Source organism: Crinia signifera, chromosome 2 (genome assembly GCF_055691185.1).
Source record: "Crinia signifera chromosome 2, ASM5569118v1, whole genome shotgun sequence".
Lineage (NCBI taxonomy): Eukaryota > Metazoa > Chordata > Amphibia > Anura > Myobatrachidae > Crinia > Crinia signifera.
In genome coordinates, this window is record NC_139218.1 from 338,925,574 (window position 1) to 338,944,464 (window position 18,891).

Here is an 18,891-nt window from a genome sequence, read left to right on the forward strand (position 1 = left end):
ACCCAAGTCGGGCATATCTGACATCTGGGTTGAGCAGAAAGCCCCAGTAATGTCTCAGGTCTAAATTCTATGACTGAAAGGGATATTAGTTGGTAGTCTTGTCTCATTCCTGGCAAAAACCACCCTCCTTAAATTGGAGTAATCTGCATATGAACATTCATGACAGATATCGGCTTATGCTACCCATACACTTGTGAGATATTGTATACAATCTTTCGATTTCGACCACATCTGGCGGATAAATCGAAGGATTGCATGCATTTTAAAGGGACATTTCGACGCGATGTGCGGACACGCCGTCAAATTTCGCATTGATAGATCATATGTGCTGCACATAATATCTATCAAATTGTAGGAGCAATCTCATGTGGTTTTTAACCTCATGCGATCGCTCGAATACAATCCGCGGGTGGGGGGTGGAGTAATGTAGCGCTAGCAGTAGTGCTTGCAGGCGGCGGGGGTCAGCGGTGGCGGGAGAATTGTTTAAAACACTGGGCTGCCCTGTGATTGGTTGAGAGAGCTCAGACAATCACAGGGCAGCCCAGTGTTTTAAACAAATCTGCCGCCACCGCTGACCCCCCCGCCGCCCACAAGCGCTACACTACTCCACCGCCCCCTGCCCGCCTCTTCCAGCACCCGATGTGCCATCGGGTGATGAAGTTTTGCACCCAAAAATGTGATCGGATTTGATGGACATCGTACTTCTATGTTGCATCAAATCCCATCGCATAAGTGTATGGGCAGCATTACTGGGACCAGGGGCTGCCAGGGATCAGAGGTGGATTTCCATCAAGCAACTTAGGTGCCTGCCTAGGGCCCAGGATGTCTCAAGGGGCCCCATAAAGATATCCTGGCCATCCAATGTTCCCAGTGGAGCATTGCACGACTACCACATGACGTAATAATGTCACATGGACACTGTAAAAGTACCTTTGACGTTCTTTGATAGGATAAAAAAAATACTACGTCTATTAAATGTTTGTTCCTTAACTTTAACTTTGTAACTTCTAAAATAATATTTACCAACCATAAACTAGTATCTCTTTTTGTTCTTTTTTTTAACTGTATTATTGTATTAATGTCGTCCCTTTCACATACATTAATATAAATCTCTACCATAAAAGTTACTTATTGTGAAATGTAATATAATTTCCAATTAACAATAAAATGAACTCAATTGAATCCTAAAGATGTGCTATACTTTGTTCTACCCTAAAGTAACTGGATTAAGCAAGAACAATTTCTGTCATTATTGTGGTATTACATGGCATGCATATTGGCCAAATCAATTATCTCTTGGAATTACAGGGCATATGCCCACAATTGCACTCATTGTTATGTAGCAAGAACTAAGTTCTTGTGTGAAAAGGAAGGGTACTCGCGGAACACTCTCCAATCAGAGGTGTTGAAAGTTAATACAGAACAGTGGAGGAATTCACAATGACTTGTAGTAGCCCTGCATAGAACCTAATCCTACAGCATTCAGAAATATGGAACAGGAGAGGTGAGTGTAAGGTTTCACCCTGCGCAAAGGATAAAAAGAGCAGGTTACGTTACTGAGTTAGTAAGGGAGGATTAGTGTCTGTGTTTCTCTATAAACTCATAAGGGTAAGTGACAGATGTAAATATCAAATCTAATTTTTCTCTAGGTCAGGTGAGTACAAATGAAGTGAGGAACAGAATGACATGCGGAGAAAGCATGGCAACCTGAACAATAGGTCAATTATACATAAAACCCAACCACCTCTCATCCTAACCTTCTACTTATGCTCACTTTTACCCCTTCTGTGTCACCCCTGTCTGTCTAACCCTCCCCTTTAGAATGTAAGCTCTCACGAGCAGGGCCCTCTCTCCTCATGTGCTTTTCTTCGAATGTATATATCTGTGCCACCCTGATGATTGCTTCAGTGTCCTGTCTCCTGATGTAACTATCCATATTAACCATGTACTTGTCCTAAATCTGTTTTTGCTCATTTATGCATTGTTAGGTGCTGCGGAACCTTTGTGGTGCCATATAAATAAACCATAATAATAATAATAATAATAATAATAAATATAGAAAATTCTTCAAACCATAAGCTTTTGTTGCTATGATAAGAGACACATTTGTATGATGGGAGGGTAAAGGGGAGGGTTAGACAGAAGTGAGCAGAAGGTTAGGATGAGAGATGGTTGGGTTTTATGTATAATTGACCTATTGTTCACGAATCCAATGGTCATTTCTCTGACATGGGGATTCCGACTTACACGACCCCAATAGAATAGGTGGTGAACTCCTGACAGTCGGGATTCCAATGTCGGAAACTCACACTATGCCCATTTGCCCTGAAACATCTGTTCTACATTCATAGTAACATCACATTTGTATAATATTGTTTTCTATAGTGCTTTATGTAATTAGTTATACTACAGTATGTGCTATAGGCATGTGTAATGATTTGTGAGAAAGACTTCCGACCTGCTTGTGTCAATGTAAGATAAAGTATTTCTACAAATACTTACACCCTGTCTTTTGTCACTGCAAATGTCAGCGTTTATGTTACAGACAGGTGAGATATTTTATTGCATAGTGACAGATGGGTGCCACCTACAGTATCTGGAGACCGGTATCAGGACTGATATTACGACCGACTATAAACTCTTGCAGATTGGTCCCTAAATAATCTGTATACCACTAGCTACACATCTTCAATACGTTATTAAGGAAGTAAACTCATTTCCAAGCAGAACCAAAGTGGGTAAGTACTGTACATTCTCAGCTATGTAGGAAAACCCAACAATAAATAAACCATTATAATTTATGGTGAATCAATTTGATTTTACTAGTATTACTGCTGGAATTTATTTTACTGATCCCTATTGCTGTCACATCAATACACAATACACTCTAAATTAAGTCCCTACTAATGTAACAATTTGAGATAAACCCAGACCGCATTCCTGGGGATTATCTGAATTTGGAACAGATTCATTTCTCATTTGTCCCCAAGCACAACAGCTGTCCACATAGAATGCGTCCAGGCTAAAGAGAGAGGGTCAGCAAAGGACGGTGCTGGACACTAATGGGAGAGTTTGGGATTTATTTGTATTGGTTATCCACAATTTAGAATGCTGCTAATTTGTAAAAATAGATCCTATTACAATACGCACAGCCTTTCTTACAAAAGACTTTCATTTATACCGGTGCATTCTTCCCTTCTTCCAGCTAAACAAGCAGAAGTAAAAACAAAACCTTCCTTACATATACTGTATATGCCTTTGTGTTGTCATTTTTCGCAGTTTAAACCTGATGTGGATCGGTTTGTAAAGATAAAATGCTGAAGCAGGGTGCTGGGAAACAGCAGGATAAAGCGGTTCATGCACCAAAGCAGTACAAACACCCGCTACTTCAGTGTTCTGCATGTTGGGATGAGGGGGAACCCAGAGCCAACAGCTAAGAGCTTAGAGATGTTTAATGATGTATTGTGCACTTTCCTAGTCTCCTGTGACGTTACATAACCGCGCTCTCTTTTAACCATTGGTGTGCCAGTTGAGGCAGCTAGAAAATGAAAATGACTAACTGGGGAAACAAGAAATTCCATATATGCAAATAGTAGGATGTCATCACCTATGTCCATATCGGTTGTGTCCTCATTTTCCTAATATCTTCCCATTATCTCATAAATATATATGTAAAAGGCTACGGCAGGAAGCCGTGGGATCATTACACCATCCTGGGATAGGGTAATCTAATCACAGGGCTCATTGCGAATCCTAAATAAATAAATAAAACGTACGTTACTGCCCTGGGGGTTACTCAGTAAGAAGAGGATCCAATGGCCAGCAGTGCTCTGATCACCTGTCCCAGGTGGTGGTGGTGGGGGGGGCTTGGTGGTGGTGGTGGTGGGGCTTGGGTGGCTCTTGGCGCTGTTGGTTGTCCTCCATCACGTGACTGTCCCCTTCATGTAGGGACCAGTTTTGATGCATTGTGAGTACCAAAGCAAGCCCTACCTAATCCCCCACAATCTTCCATTGGTTGCTCATTTGCCAGTTGCAAAATAAAAACAATGAGTCAGACTCAGATAATAGAAAAAAAAATATGTGCTGGCCCTATTTGAACAGTGGTTTAGCGGGGCACTCGTATTGCACTGCAACCCCTTCCCCAGCAAGCGGCACCCCCAGGCATGTGTCTCACATGTGTAGGTCTGTACATATGATGTGCAGGCACTCAGTACTTTTTAAGATGGCATCAGTTATAGTTAAAAAGCTTTTCAAAACTTGATAGACTTCAAAAACAGGAGTCTATAGTTTCTATAGTTCTAGTGATTATTATTACACTTTATTTATATGATGTCACAAGTGGTTTGCAGCGCCGTACATAGCACACACATTAGAACAATACAGGGTACACAAAACTTTAGATTACAGTAACCTATTTAGTGAAAAACTAAAATAGAGCACAGGTAACAATAATTCTCATAGACAATACAGCTGAGATGTAGGAAAGCAAAAGATGAATTGTTGTCAGAGCTGCTAATAGGGGGGTGCTCTGGGTACAGCTGTCCCAGGCCCCAACCTCTGGACGGGCCCGGGCAACTCATTTTGCCCACCGCAACCCCTCTGACTGCCTCCGCTGCGCTGCGCTCAGTATGCTGAACAAAGCAGGTCCCGGAACGCAGGCTTATTGAACACAAGATGCTGGCGGACATTTAAAATGCTGCACTGGATTTTGAGACGAACAGAGCTCGTGTACTGGCAGCCAGGTACCCCAGCTCTGATTGGCTCACCAGCTGGTGCTGCATTTTAATTGGCCGCCAGTAGTTGAAGAAGCCTACGCTCCGGGACCTCCAGGCTGCAGCTCAGCGGCAGAGGAGATGGGGGAGCACAAGCCGGGTTATGGTAAATCAAGTGAGGAGGGGGGCGGGGCCTGGACTGGAAATGAGTCCCAGGCCCCAAAATTCCTGATGGCAGCCCTGATTGTTGTACTACTATGGGTGGGTTGTCGTTGGAGAAAGGACTGATTACAATTTAGAAGAGCAGAGGGTAAAGTTGGCTGCTGAGTAGGAGAGAGCTGTAATTGAAGTACAAGGGAAGTGGGCCATGCAGGAAGGGGCAGACAGACAGATAACAAGAGGTGCAGCAAGTGAGCATGGCAGGCATGGCCAAGACATTAAGGCAATATGTATACTTTTATATATACTTCAAAAACAATCTAGGTTATCATTGCCAAGGTATTCTTGTCTCTTGAGCGCTAATGAATGACATCAGTAGTAAACTGGAAAAGCTTAGGGGTCAGCCATGCACAGCGGTAGTGGTACAGTAAGTACTATGATCATTTTTATGAATTGTGCATTTAAACTACAGCTGAATAATATGCTTTACCAGGAAAAACACTTAGCTTTTTTTGTACAGGAATCACAGAGGTAGTTGTTACAGACCGTATATTTCAAGTAACGATTATTTTATGCCTGACTAACGTGCTTTCTTTATTGGGGCAGTGCTGCCAAAGGTTGATACACTGCTTCATTAACATTGCAGCTGAATGCGATTAAGTATTAGCAAACGCTCCTGTGTATTCCTTACTGTGCAGGGGATGAGACCTAGCAGAGAATACAATTGGAAAGTAGAAATATTTAGTAGGCTATAGGGAATATACAAATAATGGAATCTAGAGGTGCAGTGAAGTATTGCGCGCATTGCAGTTTGCGGGGGACAATTTACTGGTGCCATTACACAAAAACTGTGACCCTAAAAAGAGTAACCAAAAGAGTAACACTTCTTTTTCCATGCTTACGCCAAGGAAAGACTGTAGAAGACAGCTTGTCTGGCTGAAAGCAGCATAAACTCACCAGGCTATGGCAGGAATCCTTAGCTTGCACACTGGAGTTGGGCTGGGGGGCTTGGCTTGCTTGATTGGCAGGTGGCTGATTTGCATGTAGATCATGATAGGCTGGTTTGAAGTCAGAGGCGTGGATTGATGGATAGATGATCCTGCTTCCAGAAAATTCTGCCTCTTTCTTCTGGAATCGTTGCCCTCCCTCCCGCCCCATTTATTAGTTTTATTTAATTTTAGGAGTTTTGCTTTGGCAGTTTTTTTTTCTCTTTCGTGTTGTCGGCTTATTGTGGCGGAAAGAACGGTAGTTTAAATTCTAGCGGTATTTACATTTAGCTGGTGGTTGGTGTCGAGATGTGGGCATCACCGATCCAGGTGGGCCCACATCTGGTCCTTAACAATCATTTACTTCGGATAGGCAAAATTTTTGCGGACAGTTTGTGTGTCAGGGCAGTTGGCCCAATTTTTCTGTCTCGGGCAGAGTGGTGAGCTCTGCCTTAGTGATATATGCGAGGTCAGGGGCAGAGGCAGAAGGTCAACCCCTGGCCTTAAGGGCAGATGGCCCTTTGGGAAAAGTCTGCATATAAAGTTGTCTGTTGCCAAGGACGCTGGCAGTTGGCCGGTCCTAGGAAAAAGGGCAGGAGGCCCTTGGATCCGGAGTTTATTATTTTCATTACTTTTTTATTTTACCAGCTGATGTGTTTTATTGCGATGCCGTTCTTTGCCCGCCACCTTAGTTAGAGCAGGGACGTAAATTTCAGTTAGTTTCAAATAGGCCGCCCCTGTTTAAAATAAATAAGCCGTCCCCTTTAAGCCCAATTCAGTTGTACGCGTCATTATTTCATAGATAAGTGGTGTAAGTGTGGATGAATGCCTATGACTGTGTGGAGTTTATTGTACTGAAGCTGTGGACTGTTAATTGTTTTTTTTTTTGTATTCAAAAATGGTCTATATTGTATGGTGAACAATGTTAATGTTCTTATTTTAAAGTGGCTCACCATTGGATCTGCTACTAGTGCTAGGGCTGTTGAGCCCGACTAGATCTGAAAGGGTTAAAGCATATTGGGTCCCATGTGATGGCACGAGCGCTTACCTTGTAAGAAAGGCGTTAGCATTTTAAACCCCCATCTGACACCAGCCTTAGATGAAAGATTGCAGATGCTACTGTATAATAAAAAATCAACCCTATATGAGGCACCTAGAGTATTTAGGCCCAGGGCTCTGTTTATCATGCTTAATAACACGCTTGGCAGCACGGACGGTGTAATGGTTAGCATTACTGCCTCACAGCGCTGAGGTCATGGGTTCAATTCCCACCATGACCCTAACTGTGCTGAGTTTGTATATTCTCCACGTGCTTGCATGGGTTTACTCCGGGTGCTCCAGTTTCCTCCCACAATCCAAAAATATACTGGTAGGTTCATGCAACAAAATGAGCCCTTGAATGAATGTCTGTGTGTGTACATGTGGTAGGGAATATAGATTGTAAGCTCCACTGGGGCAGAGACTGATGTAAATGTGCAAATATTCTCTGTACAATGCTGCAGAATATGTGTGCGCTATATAAATAACTGGTAATAAATAAATAATAAATGATACAGTGCTGAATTTACCAGATGTAATTACAAGTATTCTGTGAAAGCCTAGGCATGTCATAACTGGCCAGGTATGAGACGTGCCAAGTGCTGTGGAAAGAGTTGATGAAACTTATGAAGAGCTGGGAAGGGATGTGTTAAGGACGAGTATCCATTTCCAGTCCCCAGAAATCCCTACAGGGCCGGATCTAATCATGCTGCATTGCTGAGGGTGGGCTAGCCGGCAGCATAATTACACTGTGGGACCAGAGAGACTGAAAAAGATCACACTACAGAATATATATATATATATACTGTAAGCGCCATTTCTCCCACAAGAGATTTGGGAAAACATTATTTGAGTAATTAATCTGTATAAGATTTATTAATACATTTACATACAAAGTAGCATTTAGGCCACTCCAGGTACAACAATTACACAATGAGGTGCTCCGCGCTAAGGGCCTGGTTCAGACCTGTTTGCTAGGCAGCATATACTCAATACGGAGACATGTCAGTATTCCTTGTTTTCTTATGCTGGGTACACACCAGTGCGATCAAGATCGTGCGATGATCGTGAAACAATTTCCTTGAAATCGCACGATGGTCGCACGATGGATTGGAGTACACGATTTGTGCGCAGTCGAAGGGAGATTGACAGATCCTTACTGCAGCAGGTAAAATCTCAATCCGACTCTACGACCGGCGGAGGCGCGTATCGGATCGGAATCGTACTGGAAACAGGCACTTTTTACATCCAATCGGTCATATGATGCATCAAAATTGGGGGAATTGAACACAGATCATCTTGTGTGTACTCTACATTACTGAGAAATTACATCTGCACTATCACCCAGGAAAATATTTTCCTAAGGTGCCTCCTACACATTGCTGTTTTTTTTTGTCAAATTGACCCCCCACCCCTCAAAATAAAGAGGGTCCTGCTTGTGAGAGCCAATCACAATTGTTGCTGGCTACCAATCATGTTGCTAAGTGGGAAGCTGGAGAATCTTGGGAACAATGTCTGCATGCAGGTGCCCTCCTGATGCTTACTAAGGGAAGGGTGCCTTAGAGAAATGCTTACTAAGGGAAGGGCGCCTTAGTGAAATGCTTACTAAGGGAAGGGTGCCTTAGAGAAATGCTTACTATGGGAAGGGTGCCTTAGTGAAATGCTTACTAAGGGAAGGGTGCCTTAGTGAAATGCTTACTAAGGGAAGGGTGCCTTAGAGAAATGCTAACTAAGGGAAGGGTGCCTTAGTGAAATGCTTACTAAGGGAAGGGTGCCTTAGTGAAATGCTTACTAAGGGAAGGGTGCCTTAGTGAAATGCTTACTAAGGGAAGGGTGCCTTAGTGAAATGCTTACTAAGGGAAGGGTGCCTTAGTGAAATGCTTACTAAGGGAAGGGTGCCTTAGAGAAATGCTTACTATGGGAAGGGTGCCTTAGTGAAATGCTTACTAAGGGAAGGGTGCCTTAGAGAAATGCTTACTAAGGGAAGGGTGCCTTAGTGAAATGCTTAGTAAGGGAAGGGTGCCTTAGAGAAATGCTTACTAAGGGAAAGGTGCCTTAGTGAAATGCTTACTAAGGGAAGGGTGCCTTAGTGAAATGCTTACTAAGGGAAGGGTGCCTTAGAGAAATGCTTACTATGGGAAGGGTGCCTTAGTGAAATGCTTACTAAGGGAAGGGTGCCTTAGAGAAATGCTTACTAAGGGAAGGGTGCCTTAGTGAAATGCTTAGTAAGGGAAGGGTGCCTTAGAGAAATGCTTACTAAGGGAAGGGTGCCTTAGTGAAATGCTTACTAAGGGAAGGGTGCCTTAGTGAAATGCTTACTAAGGGAAGGGTGCCTTAGTGAAATGCTTACTAAGGGAAGGGTGCCTTAGAGAAATGCTAACTAAGGGAAGGGTGCCTTAGTGAAATGCTTACTAAGGGAAGGGTGCCTTAGTGAAATGCTTACTAAGGGAAGGGTGCCTTAGTGAAATGCTTACTAAGGGAAGGGTGCCTTAGTGAAATGCTTACTAAGGGAAGGGTGCCTTAGTGAAATGCTTACTAAGGGAAGGGTGCCTTAGATAAATGCTTACTATGGGAAGGGTGCCTTAGTGAAATGCTTACTAAGGGAAGGGTGCCTTAGAGAAATGCTTACTAAGGGAAGGGTGCCTTAGAGAAATGCTTACTAAGGGAAGGGTGCCTTAGTGAAATGCTTAGTAAGGGAAGGGTGCCTTAGAGAAATGCTTACTAAGGGAAAGGTGCCTTAGTGAAATGCTTACTAAGGGAAGGGTGCCTTAGTGAAATGCTTACTAAGGGAAGGGTGCCTTAGAGAAATGCTTACTATGGGAAGGGTGCCTTAGTGAAATGCTTACTAAGGGAAGGGTGCCTTAGAGAAATGCTTACTAAGGGAAGGGTGCCTTAGTGAAATGCTTAGTAAGGGAAGGGTGCCTTAGAGAAATGCTTACTAAGGGAAGGGTGCCTTAGTGAAATGCTTACTAAGGGAAGGGTGCCTTAGTGAAATGCTTACTAAGGGAAGGGTGCCTTAGTGAAATGCTTACTAAGGGAAGGGTGCCTTAGAGAAATGCTAACTAAGGGAAGGGTGCCTTAGTGAAATGCTTACTAAGGGAAGGGTGCCTTAGTGAAATGCTTACTAAGGGAAGGGTGCCTTAGTGAAATGCTTACTAAGGGAAGGGTGCCTTAGTGAAATGCTTACTAAGGGAAGGGTGCCTTAGTGAAATGCTTACTAAGGGAAGGGTGCCTTAGATAAATGCTTACTATGGGAAGGGTGCCTTAGTGAAATGCTTACTAAGGGAAGGGTGCCTTAGAGAAATGCTTACTAAGGGAAGGGTGCCTTAGTGAAATGCTTAGTAAGGGAAGGGTGCCTTAGAGAAATGCTTACTAAGGGAAGGGTGCCTTAGTGAAATGCTTACTAAGGGAAGGGTGCCTTAGAGAAATGCTTACTATGGGAAGGGTGCCTTAGTGAAATGCTTACTAAGGGAAGGGTGCCTTAGAGAAATGCTTACTAAGGGAAGGGTGCCTTAGTGAAATGCTTACTAAGGGAAGGGTGCCTTAGAGAAATGCTTACTAAGGGAATGGTGCCTTAGTGAAATGCTTATTAAGGGAAGGGTGCCTTAGAGAAATGCTTACTAAGGGAAGGGCGCCTTAGTGAAATGCTTACTAAGGGAAGGGTGCCTTAGAGAAATGCTTACTATGGGAAGGGTGCCTTAGTGAAATGCTTACTAAGGGAAGGGTGCCTTAGAGAAATGCTTACTAAGGGAAGGGTGCCTTAGTGAAATGCTTACTAAGGGAAGGGTGCCTTAGAGAAATGCTTACTAAGGGAATGGTGCCTTAGTGAAATGCTTATTAAGGGAAGGGTGCCTTAGAGAAATGCTTACTAAGGGAAGGGCGCCTTAGTGAAATGCTTACTAAGGGAAGGGTGCCTTAGAGAAATGCTTACTAAGGGAAGGGTGCCTTAGAGAAATGCTTACTAAGGGAAGGGCGCCTTAGATAAATAATTTCCAAGGTAGTAAATCTGCTTTAAAATTCATATATTTTCCTGTGAAAAGTAAACTACTAGTCCCACTTAGGCCTTAGGACCCACTATTGTTGCAGTTGAGAAATTTACGAGGCCAGGCCAGGGAAGGAAAAATCAGGAGGGCATGGTCCTGCCCCCTGAAAAAAAAAAAACAGGTCAAATAATAGTTGCCCACTGCAGCAGCTGACCCAGGCCCCAACTGGGCCCCTTCAACAGGCTTGGGTCCAGGAATTCATTTATCTATTATTTACAGTTTCTTATATAGCGCAGCATATTCCGTTGCGCTTTACAATTTGAAACAACATTGATTAAAGAAACTGGGTAGATACAAACCGACATGGAGGTAGGAGGGCCCTGCTCGCAAGTTTACAATCTGTAGTAATAATAGGAGGGATACATGAGGATAGAATTCCATGGCTTTGTATGTAAGTAGAAGTATTTTATATTGAATGCGGTAATATACAGGCAACCAATGGAGGGACTGGCAGAGCTGATCAGCAGACGATGAACGTCTAACCAGGAAGATCAGCCTCCCAGCTGCATTCAAAATGGATTGTAATGGCGAGAGTCTTTTCTTAGGAACACCGGTAAGGAGGCCATTGCAATAATCAATGCGTGATATAATGAGTGCATGGATTAGGGTTTTTGCAGTGTCTTGCGTAAGGTACGGACACATTTTGGATATGTTTTTTAGATGCATGTAACACAATTTAGAAGCAGACTGAATGTGAGGAATGAAGGACAGTTCAGAGTCGAGGATGACCCCTAGGCAGCGAGCTTGTGGAGTAGGATTAATTGTTGTGTTCTCAACAGTGATATAGATATCGTAACTACTCTTGGCTGGTGGGAATATAATTAATTCTGTTTTGGAAATGATGAGTTTGAGGTGGCGAGATGACATCCAAGATGAAATGGTAGAAAGACATTCAGAGACACGGAGCAATACTGATGGTGACAATTCCGGGGAGGATAGATAGATTTGAGTATCATCATCATACAGGTGATACTGAAATCCCAAATTAGTACCTGCCCCCCCCCATTGGTGCCCCTTCCTATGGAAGGGACACCAATGGGGGGTAGAGTATGGGATAGAAGCTTGTAGCCATTCCTAGATTAAGCGTGCCTGTGCCTATGATAATTCTTATGACCCAAATCAGTTTAACACAAAGCAGCTAAATCCGTGTAATCCATAAACAATATGTGACCTAAATCTGCACAGAGCCTTCCAAAAACAAGAGAGAATATTTTATTTTCTTCCGGAAAGAGACAGAAATAAACGAAGTAGACAACTGTCATCAATTAGCATAAAGCAGAACGATGGGTGTTTTCCTTACTCTGAAGTGGCATTGTGATGCAAGAGGATTAAGGGCCCTACACACATAGCGATGTGTGTAGGGCTTCCTAGCTATGCCAGGTCGGGCAGTGCTGCACCACTGTCGCTCAGCACACAGCACTGACCGCCCACACACAGAGCGAGCTGTCGGTGGAGAACACTGGCAACCAGCAAGATTGATGGACACTGCCCATCAATCTTGGCCAGCGACAGCGACATGGGGAGACATGAATTGCTGTCGCTATAGGCCCTACCCATACACTGATGTAAGGGCATTTTCTAAGTGACTTTGCCAAACTAAGCAAAGTCGCTTCGAAAATGCCTTAATATCGGCATGTGTGTGGGCCCTTTAAGAGTCAGGGACTATCACATCTGTTCTCACCAATACAAAAAGACAAAATGACTGAGTGGGAGGAAATCTATGGTCCACGGAGCCTGTCCCTTTATTTGACAGTGACATTCTTGCAACTTATTGCACTGACAGATCGTAAATGTTGTAGCCTTAAATCAAACTCATATTGGAGATCACAGATGTAGCTTTACACGGTGAGCGTATATAACAACTTGTCATGGGAAAAATGTATCAAATTAAATCTAGTCAGAACAGTGGTTTTGCATGAATAGAAAACAGCTCGTTCTGTGCTAACAAAACCAATTCAACCAATCACGTTCAACTGGGCATGAGCAGCGCAGTTATCATACAGTATGACATCACAGGGATCACTACCAGTAACAGTCATTGTGTAGCATTTTACAGAGCATGTTTATTCGCTTGTGGATTAAATAATCTGCAGTATCTAGATCAGGGATGGGGAACCCTCAGCCCTCCAGTTGTTGTTGAACTACACATCCCAATATGCTCTGCAATGGCCAAATAGCAAAACTGTAGCAGGGCATGCTGGGATGTGTAGTTCAACAACAGGTGGAGGGCTGAAGGTTCCCCGTCACAGCTCTAGATAGACAATACGTAGGTCGACATGCTTTGGGCACTATTATATTCTCCCTCTATGCCGGCATGGATGATGTAGTATGAAAAAGTCCAAAAAATTAAAGAAAAAAAAAGTTGAAAAATCATGTCTACCTGACCAATGTTGACCATTTGACCCTGTTGACCTTTTGAATGTCAACCTTTTGACCCCGTCGACCTATTGCATTTTGACCTTTTTCCGGTCGTCCTACTGACTGTCTTTCTAGACACTATAGACACTATAGATCAAGCAACCGGATACAGTTTAATCAGTTACATCAGACCCGGCACCAGTGGAGATTACAATACCTTTGACCACCTATGTTTTCTAATGGGACTTCTCATGATCATTTAAAACTGCAACACAAAGTTTAATGATTTTTGTTACTTGACATGCACCATAAAAGTCGCGCATATTGGCCTGTGCAGGGCTGCTGTGCGGACGCCTTCGGTGTTCTCACGGGGAAGACGGGGGACACTGGGCGTCCCCATGTGAACGCAGGGAGGTGGCTGACATCACAGGACAAGTGATGAAAATGTATTAATTATGTAGAAATGTATTGGTAAATATAGAATCATTGCTGCGAGTGAGGCATGGCAGATTAATATTATTTTCAGATGATTGCGGCTAGAGATAGAAACGAGCTATCCAATCATATAGGGCATACTGGAATAGCTGCTAATTACTAAGGACACCACTCACTTTAGCCTGGAGAAGGTAGTCAGATGTTGCAGGTACTGTAGGCAGAACAGATGTCTTTCCTCAGTGTGGTCCTAGGGAGACTGAACTATATGCAGCATCCATGACCGGTAATATCGAACTACTTGATAATCCGGATTATTTATTACAGGTGTATCTGTACCACCACACGCTAGTTACACACATGTATACAACAAATTCTACACAATCATGCCACTCACGTACAAATAGGGGGCCATTCAATCCAGGATTTGGAATGTCCCAAAAGCCGGAATCCTGTCTGTTTATGTCTGATCTGACAGTAACTCGACAGTCAGAGTTCAATGTTCCGACTGTCTAATGTCGGAAAGTCCATAAATTGTCGGAATTTGACAATCCACGGCCATCTCCAACATAACAGATCCGACTTTAAAAATAAGTTGGACCTGACACCCTTCAATGCTGTCGTTAACGGCAGCATTGAATAGGTGAGTGCCAATCATTCCCCTGTAGGTTTGTATACCCCCCATAGTCAGTAATATTCAAGTTTTCAGTTCTTCATTACCATATATTGCTTTGAGTGTAAATGAGATTAAACAGAACATTTATCATTGACAGTTCTAATAGCTACATTTTGTTACAAGTGTTTAAATAGGTTTTCCACCTTGAGATAACAATGATGTGAACATTTTCTCCTGCAACGTCTACTAAACACATTGCTTCCCTTTTTATCTTTTTTTTTTTTATGCACCCTTTTGTGCCTTCATCAGTCTTTATAGCATTAAGGCTTGCTTGTTTGTGTACATAGTTCGTGCACTTTTTTTGAGCGATAGCTTTTAAAATCTCATCTAGTGTATACGAGGCTTACTTCATTGATCCACCGTCATATATATATGCACTATTGTGTATTTTATAGCCCTCTACTTCCCTCTGGTGTTCAATTTACTGTACTGTGCACAAGATGTCAGTAACAGCACAGAGGACTAGTGGGACGATTTAGACCTGCTTGTTCAGGGGGCGTTCATGGTATTTCATGGGTGTGCCCCCATACACGGTATAGAAACGCTGGGCCGGCCATATGGAATGCAGACATTCCGTGGCCTGCTTGGAGCTGGAGGATGATGTCACATGACATCAGCGTCCGCCCCCAAATCGGACATCAGCAGAAAAGTTAAGGTGCCCATACACGTTACAATTATTGTATACAACATTGTATACAATATCGCATCTCATCCGATCTCAGTTTTGCGATGACATCAGATGAGATGAGATCTAGTACAAAAAGTACGTGCAGCACGTACTTTTTGTACTAGATCTCATCTCATCTGATGTCATCGCAAAACTGAGATCGGATGAGATGCGATATTGTATACAATGTTGTATATAATAATTGTAACGTGTATGGGCACCTTAAGTCCTGGCTTACCTTTCTGCTGCAAACAGAGGAATAGTCATTCCAGAGTGCGGCTGACAAACTTCTGCATGTGGCCAACCAATATTTGGCCAATTTAGTTAAAGCCCATCAAAGTATAATTTCATAATAACGTTCTGGAGTTAAAGTAACTATATAAAGCATTTCGTTTTCCTTACAGATCTCTACAAATCAGCCAAAGTTTTTTTTTAGACATATTGCCAGTATTGTATAACCTGTGAGTTTCTGTAAAGCTAAGAACACACTGGACAACATGTGTACCAGTGACATCTAGCGCAATGCTGGCAGTGACGAGCAGCGGCGGGGGCATGCGGCAATCCACAACATCTCTCACATACCTTCTGTTGTCCTGCATGTACAGGCGGCAGGCAGAGGGTGTCGCTGACTATGTGCGAATTTCCCATGTGGACCAAACGCTGTGTGCCGCCCGCAGTACCGGCCGTAGCTCCCCCTCGCACCGCTGTCCCCCGCACGGCTGCGAATGGATGATTTGCATAATAATCCATTTGTAGCCTTAGGTGCTGGGGAGAAATCATTAGATGGTCGGTGACCATGGAATTATTTCTTCAGCGCTTGCAGATCTGATACACCTCTGTGGTGTATCTGATCTGCGGGAGCCCTGTGCAGGAAGCCGGCGGGCCACAGATATCCGGTGACTTCAGCTGCCCGCCCCCCTGCACCCGCGTCATCGGGGAATTTCCAATGGGAACGCCCAGTGTTTTCATGGGAACGCCATGAAAAGCTGGGCGTTCCCATGGGCGAATCCCCCGGCCTGACTGGTGATCTAACCAGATTTATCCTGCATACAGGATCTTATCACACGGCACTAGCGACGCATGGGGACGCGCATCACTATGGCTATGGCCCCTACATACGGGCATTTTTTAAGTGATCTAGTCAGATTGCTTAGAAAATGGGCTGAAATCACCCCATGTGTAGGCCCCATAATAAAACAAACTGACATTGAATAAATAACAAATGATTAAATAAATACCACATTAATAATCCAAGCAATGTACAATCAAAACAACAAATACAGCATGTCATTGGTTCCCAAACGTTCTTGACCAGGGCGCCCTAGAACATCAACATTTATTCAAGGCACCCCTAGTCAAAAAGTTTCTTAGGTATAAATAAAAAAAAAATAAAGTAATTTGTGCTTAATTGTCACCCTCAGGTTCAGTTATGTGGTGGGGAACATAGCGGTGGTTCTAATTGTCCATATATATTTATATATATTTATTATGATTGGCAGCCACCAGCATAATTATTATGATATAATATCAATTAAGCATAAATAATTTGTTTTGGTTGAGGAACCTGAGGCGCCCTTGCAGACATTCCTGAGGCACCCAGGGCTGCCTAGGCACACAGTTTGGGAACCATTGCAGTATGCACACATAAAAGTTATTGTATGGCACCAAATATAAATAAACTTGAGCGATTAACAATCAAAGTAACAAATATACAGGGCCGGTGCAAGGCACCGGAGCGCCCCAGGCGAGTCGGGGTGGGGGCGCCCCAGTGCCGGAGGGAGGGAGGGGGAGTGGTACCTGTATAAAAAATTGCTGCCCCGGCGTCCCTGCAGTGCTGGGGCGGTCAGGGGTGTCCGTGCCGTAGGGGTACCTGCGGCGCCGTCATGTGTATAAAGCTGGCTGCGGCCGGCGGGGTTCCTGTAGTGAATAGCAAATAATTAGCGCTTCCGGCGCCGCCGCGCGCATAGCGCTAGTTATTTGCTATTCACTACAGGGACCCCGCCGGCCGCAGCCAGCTTTATACACATGACGGCGCCACAGGTACCGCTTCCCGCCCCGCCGGCAAATAGAGCTTCGCCGAATCAGGCTTCTAGCTACCGCCACTGCCCTGATCCCCCTGCCCAGATCCCCCAGCGAGGGTGAGCGGATTCCCGGACCCCGGCCACCATCTTTCCCATTGAGCTGGGCCGGGGGCCCCTAGGTCCTAGGGCCCCCGGGCAACTGCCCATCGTGCCCAATGGGAAAGACGGCACTGCCCTAGGCAAATGCCTAGAGCTGCCTAGTGGTGGCGCCGGCCCTGCAAATATATGAGGTAAAAAGTGCGAATAACCTTCAACAAAATGAACAACATAACAGTTCTACAAAGCAAATCTAAGAGGAACGGTTTTATTTAATAATAAGGAATATTTTTTCCGCTTTACAAATGGTTAGCTATAGAATGTAAAGCAGGATCTGAGCTTCTGTCCTGCCTATAAAGCCGTCTGCTATTGTCATACAGTAAGCTGCTATCCATTAATGATTGCAAACTTGTCATACATACAATGATACGTTCTGCTTGTAAAACCTCAGCGGCCTCTTTGGTGCATATACCCAAAATACCTGTGAAGTTTGAAAAGCTCCACACGCAGCATAACATCAAAGGGCTCTTTTGTAGGTCATACAAATGGCAACATAATTATTAGATTCACCCTTGTCGGATGATAACAACCTGAATCGGAGACACAGTGAGCTTAGGGATCACGTCAGCTTTGTTAGAACCATATTGATGTGTACTTTGCTAGATGAACTGAATCTATTGCGGCCAAGGAGGTTGTACAGAGTGCTGGCACTTTATTGCTTTCCAAAAACAAGATAACGATGATCAGAATATATGTCTATGGGAAGATTATAGTTATTTCTTTTCCTGATCGCTGAGGCTAAAGTTGTGGGAGTTCTATTTCTCATGTGGGGTGAAATTTAATAGGATGAGAGATTCAGAAATAAATCTCCAGTTTTTTTTAAAGCGGCAATCCTTTACACTTAAGGTGGCCATACACATGCAGATTTATCTTCAGATCTGGCTAGTTGGAACAAAAACATGGTAATGGATGACAGTTGACCATTTGCTTGGAACTGCTGGAAAACTGACAAACTGTCATTCATCCATAACAATGTTTTTGTTCCAAGCTGCCAGATCAGAAGATACATCTTACTAGTGTATGGGCACCTTAACAATGTGAATTATTGATTTCCTACCAAACCTCTCACTTTCTGAATCTCTCATCCTATGAAATTTCCCCTGTGGTGTTGCTATGGGCAACCAATCAGATTGGGCTTCTTATTTATTTAGCACCATCTAGAAGATAATAGATAGTATCTGATTGGTTGCCCATAGCAACATCACATCTGACATAGAACTCCTATCTTTCCCAAATTTCTCCCATGTTTTTCAATGCTTGCAGCATATCATACTGGTGGCAAGATAATGATATTTATGGTATTACTCCAGTTCTCGACAAACTTTGGGCCTGATTCATTTCAGATGCGCTCGATAAGCGAGCAGATATACACCACCCACCAAGGGAGCGAACGCCTGCCCCCCTTCGCCGATCAAATGTCCTCACCAGCATGCGAATAGATGTGTATCCATTCGCATGAAGGCATCAAATGATTTTTTACCTGTTCGCAATGTAGCCTGACTTTTATTTGCCTTGGATATGGCCTCCTCCAGCCTTCCGTAGATTAAGTGCCAGCTGCCCACAGCAATCGATTGCCGTGTGACTGACTCAGGGGTGAATTTATGAAGCTTGGAGAAGTGTTATCTATCCCCATAAAGAACGTT

General features: G+C 43.7%; 1 protein-coding gene across 2 annotated transcripts in view; it reads left to right on the forward strand.

The window, feature by feature from the left end:
- The window catches only part of ZNF385A (zinc finger protein 385A), a 169,459-nt gene that overhangs the window by 62,875 nt on the left and 87,693 nt on the right, over positions 1-18,891 (forward strand). The gene's annotated exons all lie outside the window — the stretch shown is intronic.